Source organism: Ictidomys tridecemlineatus, chromosome 5, assembly GCF_052094955.1.
Source record: "Ictidomys tridecemlineatus isolate mIctTri1 chromosome 5, mIctTri1.hap1, whole genome shotgun sequence".
Taxonomy (NCBI): Eukaryota; Metazoa; Chordata; class Mammalia; order Rodentia; family Sciuridae; genus Ictidomys; species Ictidomys tridecemlineatus.
In genome coordinates this window covers 43,209,801-43,235,739 of record NC_135481.1, presented here as the reverse complement: position 1 = coordinate 43,235,739, position 25,939 = coordinate 43,209,801, and the positions used below count along the sequence as shown (strand labels likewise).

At 34.6% G+C, this 25,939-nt stretch overlaps 1 long non-coding RNA gene across 1 annotated transcript in view; it reads right to left on the bottom strand.

The window, feature by feature from the left end:
- Positions 1-9,070: 9,070 nt before the first annotated feature.
- LOC144377525 (uncharacterized) overlaps positions 9,071-25,939 on the bottom strand; it is a 109,837-nt gene continuing 92,968 nt past the window's right edge. The window contains exon 2 of the long non-coding RNA XR_013438527.1: positions 9,071-9,857. This is a non-coding gene — a long non-coding RNA (uncharacterized LOC144377525). The remainder of the gene's footprint in view (positions 9,858-25,939) is intronic.

The window sequence follows — 25,939 nt, the reverse complement described above, 5'->3', positions numbered from 1 at the left end:
AATAGAAAGTTGAAGTAGTAATCTTTCTGATAAATATTCTAGAATTTGAGGCAAAGTAGTGTCTTAAGTACAAATAAAAATAAAATATCTGTACCTCAAAGTGTTGTCTAAGAATATATAAACCAAAAACTAACAATTATACAGGTATACCAATAATTCTTACTGTTGATTTTTTAACAAATAAGTCTCAGAAAAGGTTAGATAAAGCCAACAACACAATATGGGAGCTAGAAGGAACTAAGTAATTTAATTAATTAGCTCCAACTATTTCTTATTAAAAATTATTCACTTAAAAAGAAAGTACATTTTTATATGCATTGAACATTTACAGAAATGAGTCCTGTACTTGACCACAAAGTAAGTTTCAGAAGATGAAATCATAGTTAATGTTCCCTAAAGACAATACATAAATTAGTAACTAAAAGCTAACTAAAATTTCTATATATGTGATACATTAGTTATATACTTCTTTGTATTTAAAAGGAAATGCAAAATAATAAAATATTTAGAATTAAGCATCATTGAAAACTCCACAGTCCAAAATATGTGGCAGAAAAAGAAAATTGGAAAGACAAAATAATATGGAGGTAAGCATTCAGTTCACAAAGTTTAAGTGATATGTACAGAGAAAAAACTAATAACAGCAATAAAACATAGTGAAAAATGAAAGCAAAAATCAATAAGATACAGAACAAAAATGTTAAGAATATTCATAAAACATAAAGCTGGTACTTGGACAAAATATGATGAACTTCTGCTAATGAAGATTAAGGGGGGGAGATATAAATAAGGAATTTCAATTATACAAAGGAAAATATTCCAAACACAGAAGGACTTTTAAAATAATAAGAAAATATTATCAAAACATAGTCTACTCAATTTAAAAACTTAGAAAATAAAATAAACTTTAAAAAATTGGCCCCCAAAAGAAAAACAAGTCTCAATCAATAGCTATAAAATCCATGTTCAACTGGATTATAGATGAATTGAATAAATCTTTCAAGGAGTAGATAATGCATAATTCCTATCTGTAGCAGGAATGAAAAAAATCTCTTTATGTAATTCATGAGGCTAATATATTAAGAGGAAAACAAATTGTGGTTATGCCTGTGTATGAACAAGACAAAGGGGAAAAATTTCAGCAAACTATATTACTCAATCTGAATATGGTTATATACCATATAGATTATGAAGTATTCATTGCTCTGTAGAATGAGTTTTCCATCCCTGAGTCACTTACATTCTCATTTGGTTTTTCTTGTAATGAGAATACTTTGTGAATGTGTCTTTGTCTATCTAACTCATGTGCCTGGTAAGACGCATATACACACCATGTAAAAGAATACCAACACGTGAGATATTTAACAAGACTGTCTTGTGTTCTAATTAGACAAAATTATTTTCTTGTATAAGCTAAGCAAGTTGCAAAATTGGCTGTATGCCTTGAGTTGCAATTTAAAGTGTCATATAAGTTATCATCCTCTGCTCTGTCCTTATTTACCAAAAAATTCCTCTATGCAAAAATTGACAAAATGGGCTCTGCTATTTCTTTGGAAGCTGTCTTCTTGTCAATAAAGTTTACACATTTAAATGAATACTACTCAGTATAATTTTCAGATTATATTGCACATTTGCAGCTGGAACAGATACTAAAAACTGCCATAAAGTGTGCTCACTTTCTATGTGTAACAGCTGCTTTCAGAGACTTGATATCCTACACATTTCCATTTTTTTCTTGTTTACATGCACATATTTGAAGAGTGTTGGTTTGAAGAGTAGGATATTCTTTCTTTAAATTGGATTTTGGACAAAAGTTATAAAATTGGGAACAAAAAAAATACTGATTTATGTTGCTGCTCAGTGAATGCACAGGTTGAATTCTATTAGTCTAAGTGGTTAAGGCAGTGATTAAGTATGAAAAGCCATGATAATAATGAAAATAATTTAAAAAATGCTATAGATACTGCTAATAATCATAATACTGTTTACCCCCCCACCCAAAAAATGAGATATACAACTTCAGGAGTATCAGAAAATTAAGGTTTATATATTATTGATGTCACTAAATTTAACTATATGAACATATGACTATGGCTAAGAAAGTTCTTCATCCTAAATTTCAGTTATTTGTAAAAAAAAAAAAAACAAAAATGGAAATGTCTATTTCATGGAGAGTTTATGACAAATGTGGTATTATATAAGAGCACACTTAGTATAATGTTTTCACTTGATAAGTTGTATGAATTTAAATCTCTATCCAACAAATCCTTTATATTGTGGATTATTAAGAATAACACGGTCGTGTCCCCACAGCAAACCCCACGAATGAAGTGTGACACTCATTGGAAGCAGCCACTGAAGGTTATCTTCAAACTTGAATTCCTGGAATGATTTCAGGAGTTTCAAGATCACCACAAAACTTGCCCAGGGGATTATTCTGTCATTAGTGGCTTTGAGGTATTTTTTTCATGCTTCATTCCAATCATTGAGAAACTTGAAGAGAACAGATTAGTTAGTTGATAATAATGATAATCATATTTTTACTGCTGCTGTAACCTGAGTGGCCCTGAGCTCTCCGCCCTTATGGGTTTACCCTTTCCTTTGGTATCCAAAGAAATTAAGTCATGCCCACATCTGTAAAACTGCAAGAAATACAGTCCCCTTATAAATATTTCTGAGTTTCCCTAGAGGAGAAATTGCATATCATTACTCAAGCTAAATTTCTGCTCCTAGTTTTCTTCTTGGGAACCTGTGGTCATGTAAAAACTGCGTCTCTAAGCTTCTGTGGCTCCTAATTCTAAATCAAGGACTTGGTTTTTCATGAGATGAAAATGGAGCTTGAATTTTTATTCATTCATAATTCATGCATTCAAAAATATTGTCCAGGAACTCTGATGGTATAAGGTATACTGCAGTGAACATGACAGGTAGTCCCTGACCTCTTGGAGTTCATAGTAAATTGAGAGAGATAGATATTAAATAATGAGTTACATGAGAACCTTAATAATTAAATAGAGTTTTTTTTTGTCAAAATATAAAAGGTTTTGTGAAAGTATTAAGGAGACAATCTGATCAAAAAACTGAAGACTTCCCTGAAAAATTAGCAAACTGAAAACTGAAGCATGAGTTGAAGTTACCTAGGGAAAGAAAGAGCATAATGGTCATAACTAATGACACAGAGGAGGCCATGAAATGAAAAGAATGTTCAAGGAACTTCAGGAGAATTCGTGGTAAAGTTATTGAATGAGAGGAACAGAGGCATAAAAAGAGATTAGAGCCGAAAGCAGGTCATGGAACAACTCCTCTCCTTTATTTAATGGTTTTAGTATGTACCCTAAGATGAAATGAGAAGCAATTTATGGTTATTCAGGTTGGATTGTAGAATGATCTAGAATGTTCTAAAAGATCACTTAGCATTTAGAAGACACCCCACATTCTGTAGGTGGATTTAATGGTGCATGCGCCACAGGGAATAACATCTTTGAAATCTTTCCCTAAAACATTTTGATAGAGCAAAGGTATTTTAATTTTGTTCAGCCAAACAGAAGATTGGCTATCAGAAGAATTTCATGTAGGAGAGGAAGATCTCAGCCTATCTTTAGAGAGGAGCATCACAGAAATGCCGCAATAATTCATCCTGTAACATGCGGAAATTGTTTCGGTGGATCCATAAGTTTAGTGAGGGACCAAAGTTTTAGTTCCATTATGGGAAAAGTCTTCATTCTGTCCTTAAAGAATAGAGCTGGCCAAATAAAAATCAGTGATATTTCTAATATCTAACAAATTACTGAGATCTTAGAGCAAGCAGGCATACCCAAATCAAGAGGCACCATCCAGACTGTCACAGCTGAGACGTGCTAACCTAGAGCAGAAGCTGCTAATGCTGTAAACTGGTGGGGACACTTCAGTGGTAACTTACCAAGTTGCCGCAGACTGAATAGAAGGCTTATGTGAAAGTGAGATACTTCTAGAGTCACAATTTTAAGTGAACTCACACACTTTTGAAGAAAACCTTACCTCCAGGAACTCTAAAATGTAATGGTAAAAAGCTGAGAAAGATCACTCCCTTGACTTTGTCAGGAAGATAGGAAAGGAATCACTGTGAAATATACTCCCTTGGTCTCTTCCATAATAACTAAGATATACTTTACAGAAAGGCACTGTGGAAGCTCTCAGCCAGAGGAAAGGGGTTCCACCCTGTACTGCACTGTCCAGCCTTCCTGTCTCATCTAAGTGAGGAAAGGGAAATTATAACCAACAATGGTTCGGCATTAAAGGAAATAGATTAGAAATACAGCTGACAAGGGAAAGACTAGGAAGCAGGGGATAAAAGCTGTTATCAAGAAACACTTGCAAAGTTGTAGCCTTGAGACATGAGCCCATAAAAAAATTGACTACAGAATGTTCTCACTCTCCCAAAATTCACAGTGACGATAGGAATACAGAAAAATAACAGTTCTGCACAGCTAATAAAGCTGTAGAACACTCACTATATCTCAGGAGGAATAATTCAGGAAGCCCTAAGGCTAGAGAGAAGACAAAAACAAGGATTTAGGAGGAATTTGAAGCCTTTGGCACCTGCAACTATAGAAAACATTAACACAATCCAAATCCCATTCAGATTAACATAAATTCCATTTATGTTAGAAATCTCAGTTCCTATTACCTGATTCAACATGTCTGGCTTCCAACAAAAAATTTACAAAGTATGTCAAAAGTAAGAAAAAAACACAATCTGAAAAGAAAAGGCAAGTGTCAGAATCAGACTCAGTTATGACATTGATATTAGAATTATCAGATAAGGAATTTGAAATAGCTATAATTAATGTGGGTTCCAAAGGAAAATGTAGACAACATACAAGACTCGATGAGTAATGTAAGAAGATACATAGAAATCTAAGAAATAATCAAAAGGAAATTCTAGAAATGAAAAAAAACAGAAACAAAGCATGACACAGTTGAGGAAAGAATCCAATAATTTAATGATAGATCAATGGAAATTCTCCATCTAAAAAGGGAAAACAGGATGAAAAAGTACAGATCACCAAGCACCATGAAACAACTGCAAAAGGTATCATATAGGCATACCTAGAAGACTAGAAAGTAAAAAATAAAATGGAGGAGAAGAAATATTTGAAATAAAAGTGGCTAAAAACTTTCCAAACTTGATGAGAGACATAAAACTACAGGTCCAGAAAGCCTAGAAAACCTCCAGCAGGAAATATACCTACATACATGACATCACAGACATGACTGATCCTAGTTGTATGATATTTTAATTAAAGAAAATCAAGGACAAAAGAAAATCTTAACAGAACATAAAGTCGGGGGAAAGAAGCACCTTAACTATAGAAATAAGAATACAATTATATCAGTTTTGTAAAATTTCCTATTTAGCAGCAATAACTAATTTTGAATCTGAATCTAAATCTAATTAATTCAAAGCTATTCTGAATAACACAACACATCATAAGGAATGTCTTAAAATAATAAGCAGCAATTTATTCACAATACTGTGGGTTAAAGAAATAGACTGGACTCAACTGGTTGTTCCTCTGGTCTAAACTAGGCTCATTAATATGCCTGATGGAACAATGTGGGTGACTGAGCCTTAGGTATCTCATTAGTCAAGAGGATAGTCCAGGTATGGTCTCTTTGTTGAAGGCATAGGTGTAGGAGAAAGAGAAGATATGGAGAGAAGACCTTTAGAGACTCAGACTCAGGACTGGATTCTAGCAGTTGTGTTATGTCTGTTGATCCATAGAAGTCACAGTCTATCAAGTTTAATCCAGATTTAAAGGATCCTCATCTCTTGATAAGTGTGTTTACAAGGAAAGTTGGTAATTTTAGGGTATTTTTGTGCTTAATCTCACCACATACTTATAATTAGAACACAACTTTAGAAGGGAAGAAATGACAGAAAGTGTATGCCTATAAAGCAAAATTTTGCAAAAAGTGAGCTTGCATTAAATATCGTTGCATTGTAAGGATGGTCACATAAGATAACTAAGGTTAAAAAATGTGAAAACGGAATGAAGATCACTAAAGATAATGGTGGCAAAGCTCACATCCTTTTTCATCTGAGCAAAAATAGTAATTGGTGAAGATGAGAAATATAGTCTAAACACATAACAAGGGTGTTTTGTACTTAAACAGCAACATAAATATTTCAGTATGAATGTGTGAAAAATAAATGACTGTCAATGATATCAGAAAAAGATGAAGGGGAAGATATCTTCTCTTTCTTACCATCTGTTCCTGTTCTCCTTCCCCTCTGCCTCCTTTTTCTTCTTTGGTCTCACAAGGAATAATTTTAAAGAAGACAATCTAATTTAAAAGTTGCTACATATTCCAATAAAAACATTTAAGCCTCACAAATGAATATATAGACATAAAAAATATCAACATACAAGATTTAAATTACAACTAGAAAAACAGAAATACATTTTTCAACTCTACGTACATTGATATGCTACCGTTGAGGAAAAATCAAATTCCTTATCTAGAGACCAAAACTACAGGTAAAGCCTAAAACTGAAGCAGAAGACAAAAGAAAGAAATAACGCATAGTCATCGGTTGCTCTTCAGATCCTCTGCAACAAAGGTCCTTCGTTGTGGTTGATTTATATAAGCCTTTGAGTGTCTGGATTTCTTTTGCAATCAAGTCTATAGTCTGATCTTTGAAGGAAATAAATGACAAAAGATGAAACTTCTCTGAATGCATGGTAACCATCAGATAAATAAGTTCTCACTTTTTCACAAGGAGTTGGGTAAATGTGTAAGGGGAGAATGTCCATTGGGCCCAAGCAAGAGAGGTACAATGTTAACACCAAAGACTGGTCCTGTTCTTAAACAGATAAGTTTCTAAATTAAGACTCCACGTACATGTCACTCAAGTTTCCATCTTCTTAATCCTCTAATGATTTCAGATTTGAAAACCTTTAACAAATGATGAAGCATATAGCACCAAAATCTAGTAAATAATGAATACAGTGTAATATGCCAAGAATGTATATTAAAAAAAAAGACTTGTGCTTCCCTTCTCTTTATTTTTTATAGTATTTTCATATCCCAGGGGGCAAAATTACTGATTACATGGGTTGGAATAAACTTTCTAGAAATGAGGTCTACAACACTGACCAACAATCTTCAGAAAAGAGTCCTTCATTCTGAAATGATTCAATGTTGGAAATGTGGGTAATAAAAGCCTGGACCATGCTCATGAGTGAAACATCCACCGGTGTCTATTCTCACTTTCAAAATCACCCACTAGGGTTTATGGATGGCAAAGACATAAATGAGAAACTTGCTCTCAGAGGCCTGGTGGGTTTGTCATGAAGCTTTTCTATATAAATAAAAGAGACACCAAGAATGGAAATTACATTATTTTTAGTGCTGTGTTAAAGGGAAAGGTCAAGTTAACCCCTTAAGAATTCAACGAGCAACATGATGTACTACGTGTCCAGCAAAGCAATCCCCGAATGGCCCTTATGGACATCTGGTGTAAATCATCCATCTTTTTTGCCCCATTAAAATCAGTGGCACCTCATTAAAACAGTTCAGCAGCTGAGCGCACGCAGGATTTGGTCTTTAAGGAGTTAACGGAAATAGCTGTAGGGATCAGGAAGGTTTTTGTCTTCAAGTGTTCATCCTATCCAGACAAAGAAGTCAGTTGAAGCATTTCAAGAAGATCTACTTTCCTGTCAAGGCAAGAAAGGTATAGCCATTTGTGAAATGGGATTTAAAAAAGCATCTCTCTCTCTCTCTTTCTCTCTCTTACAGCCCTTAGTATTGCTAGCAATTACATCTTTGGGGGTCTGATAATTCTCTGGTCAGTAACAGTGCTGTCATGTGCACCTTAACCCTGACCTGAAAAAATTAGAGTGTTGCTAAGAGGATATTTCAGCCAAACCAGATGAGTATTTTGAAATGTTACATTGTAGTGACCCCAATCACTCAGCTTTAAGACAGGTAAGTTTGGTGGCTTGAAAGGCAAAAGACCTACACACTTTCTTTGACCAAACAGAGTGACTTAGGGGCACAACTGGGTCAAATCATCAATGCTACTTGGAACCTGTCTCTCTTTTTGTTTCCCATCTTCCTCTGTATTCTTTCCATTCTCTTAAGAATCTTTAGAAGCATATCTGCTCTAACCTTACAAAGTGGAATCTTTCAAGTTAGTAGATCAGCTTTTTGAAAATACCCTTTAAAAACATCTTTAGTTAAATAGGAACATGGTGGAAAATAGCTCTAGATAAGAAAGGGTTGCCTATTCTGTTACACAGAATCACACGTTCTTATATTTTTACATACCTACTATTTTCTCAAAGTAAGCAATACTAAATGCAGTTACAAACAATCAGATGCTATTATATAGAGTAGATTAAACATTTTCCTTACTATATGATCTTTATGGCTTTAGTGTTCTACCTTTAAAAAATAGTTGAACGTAGATAGGCAATGAATAAAAATTTTAAAAAAACCTAACACTTGTTTGTTAAACTAAAATGAACCACCAACTTGGATAACTTGCAGCTCTATGTAAACATGGCTATAATTTAAATTTCTTGCAGATTTAAGAGAATAAAATTCCTTCATGCAGGTTACTAATTGTAAAATCTCTTCCTCATGTCTACACATCTATACATCTATATTCCAATGTTTCAAGTTCATTAATCATCAACTCTACTTTTCACAATTTTTCCTTTGAAAATATTTAAGAACAGGAAAGGAAAAAGGCAGAAAGGGAGGACTAGGGAATGAAATTTGCCAAATTATATTAGGTGTATATACTAATATGTCACAATTATTACCACTATTATGTATACTCATAATGTATCAATAAAATGTTTTTTTAAAGAAAAGATTTGAAAACAGGTGCCAAGCTTGATGTATGTTTATATCAGTAAAAATGCAGTTTATATCAGTAAAAATGCAGTTCTAATTTAAGTGTATAAGTTGCTTAAATTATGGTATAGCCATATAATAAAATATTTTGAGACTCATTAAATATAAGATTATAGTATAACACATAATGATATATAATAATGTTAGCAAAAAACTCATAAAATGTAGTGTTATTACTTTTTAAAAGACTTTTATTGTACATGAGTATATATACACAAAGGTATGCTTGTATACATAGTGCCAAAATATATAGTGGTTAATGGATATAAAGACTATAGCTAGAATCAGTTTCTTCTCTTTGTTTATTTCTAAATTTTCTATTACTAACAAATATATAATTAATGTATTTAGAGTTCCAGAAGACACAATCAAGACACAAGCTTATACAAAAAAAAAAAAAAAAAAGAGTCTCTGATAACTGAAATGCCAACTAAGGATTTATCCAGATCAGTTTCCATCATTTACAAGTGGAGATTTTGTACATAAACAGATGAGTAATATGATAAGAGAGAGTGAAACTTTTGAGTCTGCAAGGCACATTGAAAGTAAAGCATCTGTCTTACTGTCTCTCCCTTTTGCGTTGTTGATGGTTGTTTTTTTTTTTTTCCCAGATATTTTCTACTCAGATACCCCCAAGGTGATCCTGGCAATTCCCAAAACCAATGTTTCTTTCTTCATGTCCAGAGGGAGAAAAGAACCCATGTCCCTGCATGCCAAGCAAAAATCTTGAGACTCCCAACAAGACTTCAGGTCTTCAAGTGCCCACTCCAAAATCATTCCTTGTTAAAAGACGTAATTTAACATACTGATCCACAGTTTAAGCTACTCAGTGCATCCCTGGGAGCTAAGCGTAGCATCAGTTTCATGCAAACCACTTGGAACTGGGGAAAGACGGCAGCTTTGTTTCCGAGGAGCATTGTGGGTTGCTTCCAGGAGAGATGGAAAGGACCCTGGAAGAAAAATAACATAAACATCCACCATAAAAAATGTAGGATTGTTGTAATATCAGAAAAATAATACAGTTGCTACGTGAAAATATGTATCTTGTCTCACAATACCGTCTGCATGCAAAAGAGAAATTAATTCCTCATTTCAGTCAAAGCAGACAGCCTCCTGAAGCAGCTCTCAATGAGAAGCTGGAGATATTGTAATTGATCTGCATTTGCTCTAAAGCTTTCCCCAAAAGCCTTCTACTGGAGTGTACCCCACATCCAGGCCCTACATAGATAGTGCCTCATGCTTCCAAGCTCCCTGTTGATGCTACCCTGATTTACAACCTCCAGAGATTATCTTTGGAGGGTAAATTGAAAATCTCTGGAGACTGGAAATCCGGGAAGAGAATCCATCTACTATCACTAACATCTCTTGCTTATCGAGCATTTGTTTGGGGTATAGAATATTTACAATTCTAATATAGTTCCTACCAGGAACTTTTCCCTTCTTAGAGCTGAATGAGGGGAAAAAAAAAAACTCAGTAATTTTCCACAGTTAAGTTTTAGTAAATGGTATAGTCAAACTTCAATCCCAGTGCACTTGAAATCAGAGCATTCTCTAATCCCAATAATATGTTATACTGCTAGGCCCAAGTGAGCCCTGTACCCTAACCAGAGGATTCCAGAACAGGACAGATATTCTTATTAAGGCCAGGATAGAGGACCTCTTCCTCATTTATATTACCATTCTGCAAAGTTGAAAAAATTAAGACATTTAAATACTTTCTAAGAAGTCTTTTCCTTTCAGGATCACTTAAATCTCTGTCGCTCTTGCTCAGTTCTTAAGTGTGTCTTTGGGTTTGGTTGTCTCTATAATTATAATTTGCTGCCAATTCATGATGGATACCTACATAAACCACATCTGGTTTCTGAGCTTTTAGTGCTCTTGGAGAGAATTTTGTTTTTATTTTGGGGGGAGTAGGGAGTACATTATTCTTGGTGCTAAGATATGCAACCCAGGCTCCTGATTTAAAGAGAAAAACTGGAATCAAGATTATATTAGCAATACTAACTCAACAATATTAACTAGATAAATGAGGTTTTAAATGAAGATACATGATCAAAAATATGTATATAGCATTATAGACTATTAGAGTAAAGTGACATATCACAGATTTGAACACTAGGACTCAGAAGTTCAGCGCCTGAACCATCATCACACTTTACAGCCACAACCAAAATCTGGTCCCTTATAGGGTCCAACTAGTCTTTTCTATTTAACCATAAAAACTCTGTTTTCATATTAACTTAATAATTCACAAATTTTTCATTTCCAGAGAAATATTTAAAATTAAAATGCCACACAAGCTATTTTCAGTAAGAAAAAGAGGAAAATGTTTACTTCTCTTTCAATTATTTTATTAGCTATAGAATGATCAAATACTGATAAAAGTCAATATAGCTCTAAAATCTCCTAAAGTAATAATATCTCATCCAAGCCAAATATAATTGAAAATCAATTAATTTAACAGATTAAAAAGAAAAAGAACTTCTTCAAGATTTAAAACTTTTCTTTCATTTGTTTACACATTATTTCATTTGGTTGCTAAAGTTTTAGAATATAGTTTCACCTGATTTGTCTTTAAACCAGACAAAATAGTATTCAGTCTTTCATATTACATTTTCTATTTCTAGAAGTATATACATATTGCAGAGTTCTTGTACAAAACTGCCACATTGTGAAATTACCTCATCTCCTGGATGCCAGATAGGTACATTCTTAATGCATAGTTGACTATGTGTATAATTTTTTTTAAGGAAAACAAGTTAGAGCCACTCTATTTTGCTTATTTGTGATTTTTAAAATTGAATAAAGTTGCATGATCCAAGCATCCAAAAGAGAGGCCACATGCAAAACAAGCTTATAGCTTTTTCTTCCATAGCTCAAAAAGCAAATAAATGCAAATTACAATCCTTGCTGTGCATTTCAGATTAAAGACACATGACACAAGAGTTGGCTTTAAATCTAAAGGGTCAGAATAGAAAGTGTAACTTTTAAGTAATTCATCTCCAGGGTTGGTATCAGACTACTGTTATACTAGAGGAGACACATGCAGAAAACCTGTGGTCTCTCTCATAAGGGCTTTGATGTGGATTCTTCTTTTTCTTTTCTTTTTTTTTTCTTTTTCATAAAAATGTAACTTGAAAGAAAAGAATGGCTCTACCTCTGAAAAACGATCCTGCTCTATTAAGAAGCAGACAAGGCAATAAGTTTAAAACAAAATTTAGGTGGGAGGGGGAGAAACAGCTGTAGAAGTTAACCTAAAAGTTCAGCAAACCCTGCCAAGACATGTGACAGTGCTTAACTTGCTCAGGGAAGGGACTCTCCTTAGAGACCTCTCCTAGCATTATCAAAAGCATTCCCTTTAAAAGAGGCCAACTCCTGATAATAATAGAAGGGAATCAAACTCAGGCATCTCCCTGTAATGGGATTCAGATTCCTCACAAACTTGGGAGTGTTGAAGGTTTAATTACCCAGTAAAACAAGAAAAATGCATTATACAGTAGAGATAAATGAATGGGAACACCAGGGAAACATGTTTCTCCATAAGTCATTTGGTCACATGATTTTCCCCCATTTCCTTTCCCTATTATTAAAGCTATTTTATTACACTGCCCCTAAAGACAGAGGGCAGAAAGCAAAATACTCATAGTTCCCTCAAAGTACTTCCCAGATTCAATGTAATAGAGCACAAGTTCCTAAAATGGATTAAGGCTTTATAAAACTTTCTTTTTAGTGCATCACAGAGATAGGAAAAAGTTGATCCACATCAAGTACCAAAAAAAAAAAAAAAATAGACACAAAAAAAATGGCAAACAAAAGAGAAAGAGTAGATTGAATACATTCCATCACCCCTCATATCCTTTAATGGGCACTTATCTAACAATTTAATTTCTATTCTTTCAGAACAATACCTAAATTATTTAGTTTATGGGACTCGGTCCCCAAAACCAAGAACTCCATTATCCCTTTTCCATGCCTCACTCAGGAAGGATAAGTGAACACACATCATTTTCCACCACGGACTTGGTGGTGGAAAATACTCTGTAGCATCTGCCTCCCTTATATTCCACTTCCCTGGGAAACTTTGAGGTTTAGTTTTATTTATGGATGTTAGATCAAGTTTTGAAATAAGGACTCAACATTATTTGATCCCATTATAATAATAATGGAGAACTGCAACATTTGCTTTCCACACTATTGCACAACATTGAAATATGTTACCAAGGAAAATCACGGTAGTGCTGACATCCACAGTATCCAATATGCTGCCAATAATGAGTTTTGGATACAGGTACCTGAAGTAATAGAGAAGCAGGATGGGCCAGAAAATCCTGTTGACAGTTCTTTTTATAATTTTCACTCAAACTATTACATAATAAAAGAGAACACAGAATATCACTAGGAGTAAAACAACATCACAACTACAAGAATTGCTAACAATATGGAAACATTCTCCCCCACAAAAAAGAAAAAACAAAATACTGATTATAATTTCCTTTAGGAAGGGTATATGTACAATTAAAAAAATTGAAGACCAAAATGTAAGAAAGGGAAATGGTGTCTATTTCTGTTGCAAAGTTAAAAAAAGATGAAAAAATGTATGAAGCCTGATAAATACATATCAACGTTTTAGTATGACTACAAAGCAAATCAAGTACATTTTCTAAATAGAGATTATTATTCATTCATTTAAATTGGTGCCTCAGTCTAAAGAATAAAATGCTTGCAGAACAACCACACACCCTCTGTTCTCGAGACATAATGCTTATAAGAATCCTTAAGTTATAATAAGAGAAAAAGATATCATACACAGCTAACCCTTAACTTAAATATACCTAGATTTATTTTCACTTTATTAAGAGATTATAATTATTCAAATAACCTATGAGCACTAAAAACTTTTCAAATTTGTTTTCTCTTATCTCACCTTGTTTCTGTCTTCCTAAGGTGGCCTTCATCAACTTCGCAACAGTGCAGAATGATCTAGCAAAAATGCCTCAATAAAAGAGTCTTTTTTTCCTCTGGTAGCTGCCAAATCATAGCCATTTGACTGTAATTTCAGAAGTAATGACAGGCCTAAGGACTATCATTACAGTACTTTGGGCAAGAAAGTCTAAACTGGGGTTTTTGCTTGTGCATGCGTAGGCCCAAGCTAATTTACAGTTAGTGCAGTCGGGAACCCTGGACAAGCTGTCTAATGTGCCCACTCCATTCTGGTTGACTACAAAGTGCAGAGATTAGTACTTGTGCCATGTCAGCAAGAGCGACAAGAGTGTGACCTTTCTCCATAACAGGAGAAAGACTGTGCTTCCCCAGCCTTTTCCTGCAGGAGCTCTTTGCAGGGCATTGTAACATATCATTACCATGACATCACTGCCAAGGGTTGCCATTTTAGAGAAAACATACAAATGGCCCAATAATGGGTTTCTTCATGCGTCACTGGAAGCCGGTAAAAGGAGCTTTGTTTGTATCCTTATTGTCTGATGTACTGAAACTAGAGTGCCTTTTTGACCTCAGTATTGTCATTCATAGCTCTTCAACACAATATGGACTGGCTAAGAGTTGAAGAAAAATTGTGGAAATCCAAGGTAACTGTGTTGTCTCACTTGGTCGTTCTGAGACCCAATGTATAGTCTCTCCTGTCCATTGAGAGTACTCCAAGTGGGAATAAGGACTTAGGACTTATTCATTCTTTCTGTATATAGAGCTGACCTAATTGATCAGAGTCAGAGTTCTCATCTCAGAGCAGGTGCTGATTTATTACATCCTTTTTTGTTGTTGAAAAAAAAAATCAATTTGGGCTTTACTATAGGTAGGGTTAATGATAACACCTCAGCCTCAGAGCTGTTTAAGCAAAAAGCTGTTAGGAAGATGGTGTTATTTATTAATTCATGGATATACTTAAACGTAAATCATCAGAAAGTAAACTATCCAGATCTAAAAGAGACCCATGTTCTTTGTCACTTTAACACATGCATATCAAAGAAAAGACAAGATTGACCTTAAGATGTATGATAAACATTTTTATTTGACTCTCTGGCATGCATTGCCTCTTTTTCTGGCAAAATCCTGGGTGTTCCGTCTGCACGCAGCCCAAGTGCCTGGATGAGGATCTACCACTGATTCCACAGTGCAGTTTGTGCTAAAGGCCTAAGCCAGTTTGTGGGTGGCATTTCCCTGGTTACAGGGACAGGAGGGGGAAAACAAAGGTATACTTGCTCTTACAAACAGTTTACAAATCCAAGGTACAAATACAATTCATTGGTTTTGGTAGGCTTTTAACCTGTAAGATAACTCTAATCAGAAAAAGGAAAAAATATTTGTAATTTTAGGTTTATAAATACATCTGATAATATTAATAGATTAATGTGGAAAACCATCTAATACATTAACTCAGTAGAACATGGGCTTATATATTAACAATATTGAATGACAATCAATAGTGAGGTGCTTTTACAAAACTCAATTGCTAAATAATAGCTCCACGCAAGATACTCGGTTATATCATTCTGCAAGAATCCCAAGCAAAATCCTGAACAGGTACTTCAAAATCAAATAAGAATATCATTAATATTTTCAGTGATGCACTTCTTATTTTTCTCTAAAATCTCCTACCATTAAGTATCCTGCAAGAGATGTCCTATAAAAGATGCTGTTTTTAGAACTGAACATATCACTTCTTTGATGCTAATGAGTCCATCAAGGAAAGTTTTACAGTCTAAATAAAAACTGTGAGAAAATTATATTAATTTATGCTCTTATATATCAAGAGCATATCATTTCATTGAAACTAATCTGAACATTATTCTAATTTTTAACCTTTTAATTGTAAAATATAGCATACAAAAAGCAAAGATACACACACACACCTCAGTGATTTTTCATAAACCAAACATCTGTTTACTACATTAAGAATCAACACATTGCCTGTGCCCACATGTCCCCCCTCATTTCCCTCCCAAAGACTTCCCCTTCCTTTTCCTTAAAGATATTCTCCTGATTTTAATAGTTATTGCTTTTCTTGTGTTTTTATGCATAACCATGTATCCCTAAACCTGATAGTAATAGCTTAATGTTTCCTGCTTTTTTATCTTCATGTAAGTACAATTTTGGGACATGTCTTCTTTTGGGATGGGCATGAATTCTTTCACTTAGCATTGACTTTGTGATATTTATCAACATCATTACATATTTCTCTATTTATTGTTAACATATATCCATTATTACTGAGTGATAATTTAATTGTTTCTAGTGGGTTTTTGTTGTTGTTGTTGTTGTTGTGATAAGTTGTTTGAAACATCTGGAAATGCATGTATTTTGCATATAAACCTAAGGGTGGAATTGTTGAGTCTTTAGTAGATGAAGTGGCTAACAAGTGTCTGAACCCCACGTCTCTAGCACCAAAATCAATGCAATGTACTACATTTGTAAGGTCTACCACATTAGAGAAATAGAAATAGATATTAATAGATTACATTTCAGTGATATTGTGTTTTACAGTTGATGTATCAATACAACTCATTTTCAATATAAATCAATGATAATGATATTTTCAATATAAATCAATGATAAATAATGTCAATAGTACTGTTGAGGGCAAAATATCTAACATGGAGCTGAGCCAGAGAGGTAATTGTCTTGGGCAGTGACATCAGTCAGATTAAAGCAATTGCTGAGATTTTCATCTCTTCTATTCTCAAGTCAGGGAATGCAGTGAGCCATTCTGTATCTAGTTTTTCACATTTTAAGAGATCAAGATAACCACAGCCTTAATCCATTTTAAGTATCTGTGTCTCGGGGTGTTGGGCACTGCACTAAACAGGCTAAATAAAGATCATTATGGTGTCCAGTTTAGGGATTACATAAAGTTTGTTTGGTTCATGAGATAATGATTAAAGACAACTACTACACTGGACCCTAATCACAGAGGACTACCCTCTGCAAGTCTTTGAATCCACTAGTTTGACTTGGGTTGTTCTGTAATCTTATAACAGAACTCACTCTGTTACCATTTAATGTAATGCTCCCTCATCCTTGTAAGAAACACAGGGGTAGAGTTGCCAGGTAGAATAGAGGACATCCAGTTGAATTTGAATTTCAGGCCAGCAATGAACAATAGCTTTGGCATAAGTCTAGCATATTTTTCATTTGCTTAAATCTGTCAACATTACATGGGTGTAAGCTTATTCATGCTGATTTACTTTCACAGTCACTTTATGCTTTTACCTATATCACTATGACCAATAGGAAACATGTTTTGTGTTTTCTTCACTATTCTTGATCTCATGAAAACAATAATAAAAATGGCCTTGAATACTCTCTACTAACAATTAGACTCCCTTCTACTTTTCCTAAATTACCCAGGAACACAAGTTTCATAAATAAACTTCTCTTTACATAAGATGGATTTTTATAATAGCAATATAAATAATTTCAGTAGTTGTATTTTGTTTTGCTATAAGTAATGATATTCATGCACAGTGAAACTTGTAACGATGGGGCTTTACTAGCCATTTGACTAGTTCAGGACTCTCACCATCCTACCTAATTCAGAATGAAAAACATATTTCTTTCTCCCTTGTCTTTTACAATGCAGCTATTCCCACTCCCTTAAGACACTGCAGATGATGGGTCCCAAGCACTTTGGGAATTTGCCTATGACCACAAGCCTGTGTTCATGTTTCCAAATGAAGATGATTTTACTCTAAAATAGACATTTATGCTAGCTGTCAAAATATGAACATTTCTCATCAGTATATAAAATTAATATACCCTTATATGTTAATGGTAGAAAAATAATTGGCTATAATCTCTGGAGAATAATTTGGAGGGGAGTATAAAATAAATTAAAGAGTATATTTTTTCTTCATGAAGATGTGAAATTTCCACATCCTAAGGGGTATAATCAGTAGATAAAAAGGTTAATTCTACAGATATCTTTTGAAACATTGTTTGTGACTCTGAAAAATCATAACTTAAATAACCAACAATAGGGGATGGCCAAATGAGTCATTTTTACCCATAAATAAAATGCTATAAAGATATTAAAAATTGTATAGAATTATATTTAATAATATGGGAACATGTTTTTATATACTATTAAGCAGATTTTTAAAAAGCAAGTTTTAAAATACTCATATAATGTGACACCAGAGTTTCTAAATCTTATCTACAATACTTACATAAGATACTTATCAAATTAACGTCACCACTGAGGATGAAAGTGATGATGTGATTCATATATTTTCTTAGGGTTTTTAAATATTTTGTAAAATTTCTATGTATACATGGTTTCCTTTAAAAAAAATAAATACATTCAGGTGGAGAACCACTCTTCAACAGTATTCAACCCAGATATAGTTCTACTCTGTACTTATCTTTGTCTAGTAACATTAATGTTGTGAGCTCTTCTGTCCAATCAAAAGGCTTTTTTTTTTAACTAATGAAGAGTGCCAGACAATGCCAAGAAATTCTCAAATCATTATTAAAACAAACACTTTATTTTGCTTGGCAGTAATTATTACTGTTGGTGGTTGAGTGTTACGCCATCAACAAAATAGATGAGTAGCCAAGGACTTAACTTATTTCACAAAAAGTGTACAATGAACAATTTTTATACAGTATACATTTGTTTCCTAAACAATTAGATTTCGTTGAAGAATCCTTCATTTCCGTCTGTCTATAATTTCATTGAACAAAAAGTGTTGAGCCCCTGCTACACACCAAAGTTTTTATATATCAAAAAGATAACAGGAAATAAATCACAGTCCTTTTGGTCGCATAGCTTCCACTGTAGTGAGCAGTGACGATGATGAAATCACAGCACACTCAGGTAAGTGCTGTGCAGAGAGAGAGAGTGGGGAGTAGGTTGAAGTCGCACAGAGCAAGAAGGGTTCTTCTTTTCCTGGGGTGGCCAGGAAAGGCCCTTCCCATTGGATGCCATTTTCACTGAAGCCTAAATGAGGTATTGGTGTGGAGAGCACAGTGGAACAAGGGAGGAAGCATGCCAGGCTCAAGGAAAAGCAACGAGTCCCACTGGGGTGGAATGAGACAGGGGAGACGCGTGTATGCACTTCTACAAGGAACTCACCGTTTATAGATGCTGCCTAACTCTAAAAGCTACTTTTTTCTTCAGTATCTCCTGATGAGCAATGTCTTTCCCCAATCCTTTCCAGACCTCCTCTCTTAAAAATTATGGACAGTTATTTTCTCTTTCCACCCCATATGGCTATCATTTACCATACCCACAGTGTCCTATTTTAGTACCAAAAAGTATGCCCTCATAACAATATCTACTTTATATATTTGACTTTGAATGGCCATAGGGTAAATTACCCAAATAAAATAGAGTTGAATAGGTTAAAATATATAAAAACAAGAACAGCCGCTAGTAAGCATTATGATTTTTAAAATGCCAGCATGAAATTACATAAACCCTTAAAAAAATTAATCTAAGAGCTAAAAGCAGATTTCACTCTTCCTTCTAAAGATTATCTTGCAGACAAAGTTTGTTAAGATTGAGAAAAGACAGGGCTGATTTTTTTTTTTTTTTATGTAGAGATGCCAAGTCCTAGACAAGAAAATTCTGCTTTCTACTGTCCTTAGACCCCACAAAATGGACATTATACAGGAGGTGTTTGGTATTCCAGTTAAAAACATGTGGTCAGTGTCTGCACAAGGTAGAGATCCTTCTTGATCCCAAGATATTGCAGTTAGCCAGACTTCAGCTGTGTTGCCTTGGTTGTTATTTTGAGACATAAAAACTCTTCTTATTCTGAGTCAACATTTATTTATGAGTCCTTTCATTTAGGCATGCATGATTTTGTCCACCAAAACTGAAAACAAATGACCTTATGCTCTCTTAGTTATATTTGACAACTTTTTGAAGAAGTTCAAGAAAATGTGTCCAGATAACAGATTATTATATATCAGGGTAGCTTTATTACAATGTATCATTCTGAATAGTTGTGGTTTGGATCAAGATGTGCTCCAAAAGCTCATTTGTTGAGAGCATGGTCCCCAGCATAGTAAGATTCAGAAGTGGGACTTTTAAGCAATGATTGGATCATCTACCTCATTAATGAATTAGTCTATTGACCATCATGTGTATTAATCTAATGACAGCTGAATAGATTTACTGGAAAGCAGGACCTAGTTGGAGGAAGCAGGTCACTAAGGGCATGCCGGGGAAGGGTTTCTGTTTCCCCTGTCCCTTTCCTAGAGCCCCCACACCTGCTTCCTAAATGACATAATCTGAATATATTTTCTCTGCTGTGCCCTTCTACTATGACGTTCCTGCCTTAGCACCAGTTGACTGTGAATTGAAATCTGAAATTGTGAATCAAAATAAATCTTTACTGAGTTGTTCTTGTCAGGTATTTTGGTCACAGCAACAAAAAGCTAAAACAAAAGTATTTCATCATTGCACATAGTTTCTTTTCTTTCTTTCTTTCTTTCTTTTTTTTTTAAATCAGGGGTTGAACCCAGGGGTACTTAACCACTGAGTTATAGCCCCAGCCCTTTTAATTTTTTATTTTGAGACAAGGTCTTGCTAAGTTGCTGAGGCTGGGTTTGAACTGTGATCCTCCTACCTCAACCTCCCTAGTCACTAGGATTGCAGACATGCACTACCATGCCCAGCTCATTACCCACAGTTTTACGTGAGTTCATTAAGAATGCATGGGCTCTAAGGGTGCACTCATCTGTATTGTCCAGTCAGGAAAGCAAGATGATGCAGCAGCTATCATTTGGATCTCCTCTTTTAGTCCTCCTGGTCCAATGGGCCAAGTTGGAATTTTGAACCTACACTATGGAATCAATCATATGAAAATTACAAAATATAAATCCAAAGAAGAAAAGTCGGAAATTATTGTGGATCTTAGCCCAAATGAATAATCAAGAGGAGCATTCAGTGAACTCTGCACAAAAGTTTTAGGGAGACCCTTCAAAGTGTGGTCAAGGGCCACATGTGTCCTATGCTTGTGAGTCTTATCTTCCTTTTTTCTCAATTCTTTTTATGTGTTTCTATTTCTTGTGCAATTTCAGAACACTAGAGCTTCAACTATTTCTTTTAGACTTCTCAAAAATGTCCTCCAAAAAAAAATAAAACACACTCAAAAAAAATCCCCTTCAATTAGTGGTTTCTGTACCTGTAGTGATAGAAGTTTACCATTCTCTGGCTGAAAAGTTATGAGGAGCACTCTGGATTTGCAAGTCATATTTGTTCTATAATTATTGGTCATGTGTCTGTGTGCTTGGAATTAAAAGGAAGCCCCTTTTGTCAGATTGAAATTTTATTAGAAATTTGCACTTAATTGTTTCAAAAGTATGAATGAAATGGCTAGAGATGTGTCTGTGCTAAGATTAATGAGGCAAGGCATTGGCAATGATTCAGAGTTTGGACTATAAGCAGTGATATCTTGCTGAATCGTGTTGAAAGCCAGAATGGACTGCTGCATTAGTTCATAACCTTGCCAAGCTTCATGCACAACCTTTAAGACAGTTTGATTAGTGATTCAACTACAACAGACAGATATCATTTCTGGTTTTGTGGAGCTTACGCTCTATCTTGTATATTCATCACAGTCAAAAAACAAAACTTTAAAATCTACCATCAAAATGAGTAGGTAATGAGTAGACAATGAATGCCTTGAGATTTTCCTAGAGATACTCTAGTATTATCCATAAAGTGGGTTAGATGATGAGTCTCATTCCGTTCTGGATGTTTATCCAAATAGTCAGTATATTCTTATTTATTATTTACCGGAAATATGCCAGTAATTTTGCTTGTATTTGCCTGCTGAAAATGAAGTCTGTTTTTTTTATATCTCCAAACAAGACTTGTAGAATATTTTTCAGTTTAAATAGTTCATGATATCAGCATGTCATAAGTTTAAATTTGCACAGTTAAGAGTCTTTTTAATGAGGCTCAATAGGGCATGTATCCAAATAGACTTCACTTGTCTTTAATCTTGAGCTTTATAGTAAGAGTTCACCATATCTATTTAATGTGAGAGAATGTGAATTGGCCATACTTTATTCCATACGGTATATATTTATAAGATTGCTTATCCAGAACTCACTGCCCAATTATTATCTAGCCAGAGACCTTATTTCTAGATTCATGTTTTCTTCTCATGTACAGCTGTAAACCACAAGTGAAGTTTCTAATGTTAGACAAGGTGTATCCATTAGTTCCGCTAAAATGCTCTAACCACCGGAGCTCATTGATTTTTAGTTTCATATATCTTTAATGAGGAGATTAAATACTTGTTTAGGAAGCAGAGCCCAGCTTAAATCACACTTCTTCCTACAGCATGTGCACTTGAAGACCCTCATAATCTCTCTCATAGGTCCCAATATGGAGCAAGTCTTTTTACCCTAAACCAGAAACCTAAAAGTTCTATTGTGTAAATGAGAACATTATGATTATTTTTTTAAATACAATCAAAATGAACAGCCACAGAAGAGGCAAATATATATATATAATTGGCATCTGGGAATATCTTCTAGGATTCTGTTATTAGTTTGCTTAGGAAAACACCAAGTTCAGTGTTGAACTGAAGGTAAAAAAGTATCTTGATCACAAAATGGTATTGACCATTAAGATAAGTGAAATTTTTAAAGCCAAAAGTAAATCCCACCTAAGTTCTCCTGGTCCATAAAGGAAACTTAAAAACTGGTCAGTGCATCGAATATTTCTTAAATAAATGAGAAGATTATAAAATAGCTACCGTGAGAGACTGTACCAATTCAGTGTTGGCAAACTAAACAGAAGTGTGATTAGAATAAAGAGTACGGAGCAACATTGCCCAGCTGATTACACATTGTACCACTAAGTGTGGGATGCAGCTTGTCCCTTGAAATAGGATCAAGCAGGGAGATATTAGCATTTTCTACATGCAGGACCTTTTCTGTGTGATAAACCAGCCATACTCTAAGAGATCAGCTGCAGGTCCCTAGGTAATCTAACCAGAGTGGAAAGAGAAGATCAATTGATTGCTTACTCTGGTTTTTAAAAAGAAAAGTTTTCTCCTTCAGGGAAAGTCAGAAGTTCATCTTGGGGGAGGAGGCCTGTATGGGAGGAGCACAAGTATGGAAAATGGAAGAAGCTTAATCACTCACTGAGGTCTAAATTCTGTGAATTGTATGTAGTTCCTGTGAAAATGTGTTATACCTCTAGCCATGTTGTGAATACCCCTCCAACAACTGAGTCAGTTATTCATAATTCTGAGCACAAAAACGTTTTTACTGTAATAATCTATATGGTTCTAGAATGTGCTATTGAAATAGATTTATTCAGATACAATAGCAGAAAGATAAGAATGTAATGTGAGATGCAACAAAATAGTAATTCTCATCATGGAGGAGATAATGTGTAACCAATACAGAGGAAGGTAATACCTCCAATAAAATGTTTTTATAAAAAAATCACTAAGAATAACATGAATGTCCACAGAGAAAAACAGGCAAACAACTGGGGCATGGGCAAGGACCATTTTAGATTTTTTTTTTAAATCTAAAATCTCATAAGCATGTTTTAAACATTAAACTTCTCTAGTAATTTTAGAGCATTGCTAAAAAAACATTTGAGTATATATTTTATATAAGATAAATGCATTCAAAATTCTTAAAATGGTATCATTAGCCTAACATATGGTTTAGATATGAGGTGTCCCCCAAAAGTTCATGTGAGAAAATTCAAGAATATTTAGGGGTGAAATGATTGGGTTATGGGAGTCTTTACCTTTTCAGTGCATCCATTCCCTGATCAGGATTAACTGGGTGGTAACTATACATAGGTAGGGTGTGGCTGGAGGAGGTGGGTCTCTGGGGGTGTGTTTTGGGGTATACATTTTGTCCTTATTGGGCAAAGCACCCTCTCTGTCTCCCTGCCTGCCCACTTTTCTCAACCACACTCTTCTGCCCTATGTTCTGCCTTTACCTTGAACCTCTATGGACTGAGACCTCTGAAACCATGATCCCCACAATAAATTTTTCCTCCTCTAATTTTTCTTGTCAGGCATTTTGGTCACAGCAGTGACAAAGTTGACTGAAACACCTAGTGATTCATTCTAATAAAATAATTACAAGTATTTCTAATCCACTGAATCTGTATACCACAGGATTGAGAGAATTCAAAATATCTGCAACAACAACAACAAAAAAAACCAGTGTATACTGAAATAAACTATGATATATTCATGTAATAAAATATTCATCAACCATTAAAATTACATTAAATTAGTAGCAGTTTTAATGACATAGGAAAATGCTTACAAATATTATGTATTTATTTATAGTACAATCATAATTATGGAAAAAAGGGAACATTTCAATATTATGAAGTGGTAATATCAACATTGTACAATTTTATCTGTAACTTTTCTTGTTTATAACAGTGCTTTTCTAAATTTTCTAAAATAAGCATCTATTCTTATTTTTTTAAGAAAAAGAAAACAACAACAAAATGTCTAAGAAATGTGTTTATCCTCTAAGTTAAATCTGTATTCTAAGTACTGGTTTTATATCCCAAGAAATTTTGTGAAATCAAAAATTTACTTGGGTTAAAGCATAATTTTTGCTACTTAGTAGATGTTGAAATAGATGCTTTTTAAAAATTTATTTTATTGTTGTTGTTTGCTGCTGGGACTGAACCCAGAACCTTGTGCATGCTAATATGTGCTCTACCCGATATGTATTCCTTCCAATATATTCTTATGTCAAGAAAATGTTGCTGATTTTCATGGAAGCTTTCCATATGTAGAATCTTAATCACCCTCCACATTAATTTCTGCCAGTCCCAGAGATCACTTTCAGTGGATAAAGTAGCTGAGGAGAACTTTCTTTTCACACCCAATAATAGAGATGCTTATTCTATTTTTGGTGATAGTGAATCAGTATGCCACAATTGGGCATAAAAGGACTCATAAGGCCTTGAGTGACACAAGTCACACTGCTCATTTCAAATATAATTTGTGGCTTTATATTTGAAGGAGATATACATTCTCTGTCATATGTAAAGGTTTAACCCTCCAAAAGTGACATAATTATTAATTCATAGCACAGTTCATACAACAATATGAGTTCAAAATTCTCCACTTCTAAATGGCACAACTGATCCACAGAGGGGGCTGTACAGTGGTTCAATATTTGTGTTTTATCTTCACACTTGTTCTAAAGTGGCCTTAATTTTATTCTCATTTTTGCTTCCTCCTTATTGAACTAACAACACTTTAGAAAGTATTCAGAAAATTATCTTTTGCATGTCCTAAAGGCATAATAATAATGCCTCCTTCTACTGAGTCCTCACCCCTAATATTTTTCTAGGCAAGACCTTGAGAGAGGTAGAAAATTGAGAGGGTGAAGGGGAAAATCTTCAAAAGCAGCATGCCTCTAAATTGATACCATGTAAACCTCTCCTGGTATTGGGAAACCACTGCTGGGGGTAAATGAAATGAATTCACTGGGGCATCTAATCCTATTCCTGGAACATTTAAACTGTTTAAATGCACTGGCGAGCAAACAAACTTCAAAGTGATCATTACACCCCAGACACTGTTGCTTGTGTGGCTGAAATCTTTATGAGATTAGCCCCCCACAGGGAGAGAAGTTAAACACGGCCAGAACCACTTTGAAACTGTCGGAAGGATACCCATTTACCGGCTGAGGATCAGGGCAAATGTGCCTAATTCCCATCTTGGCTCTGCCCAGACTCAGGAGTAACTTATGGGGCTTAAAACTCCACTCTATAGTCTCTGCAGTTTTCATTTCTCGCCTTTGTAGCCACATCAACACGGAGGACGCTGGACCAAGGCAAAAATTTCAGGTTCTTTAACAGGTCTTTAGCTAAGCGTCCACTGCCTTGTCAGTGCTGTCCCTGCCAAATGAAGAAATAAAAGCTGGATAGCACATATGGAAGCAATCCTCTAAAAGAGCAAGACTAAGATGGTTATGTTGTTGTTGTTTACTTTCGTTTTATTTCAAATATATGAAGAATGATGGGCAAAAGTGTAAAAATATTGTTAGTCGTGTT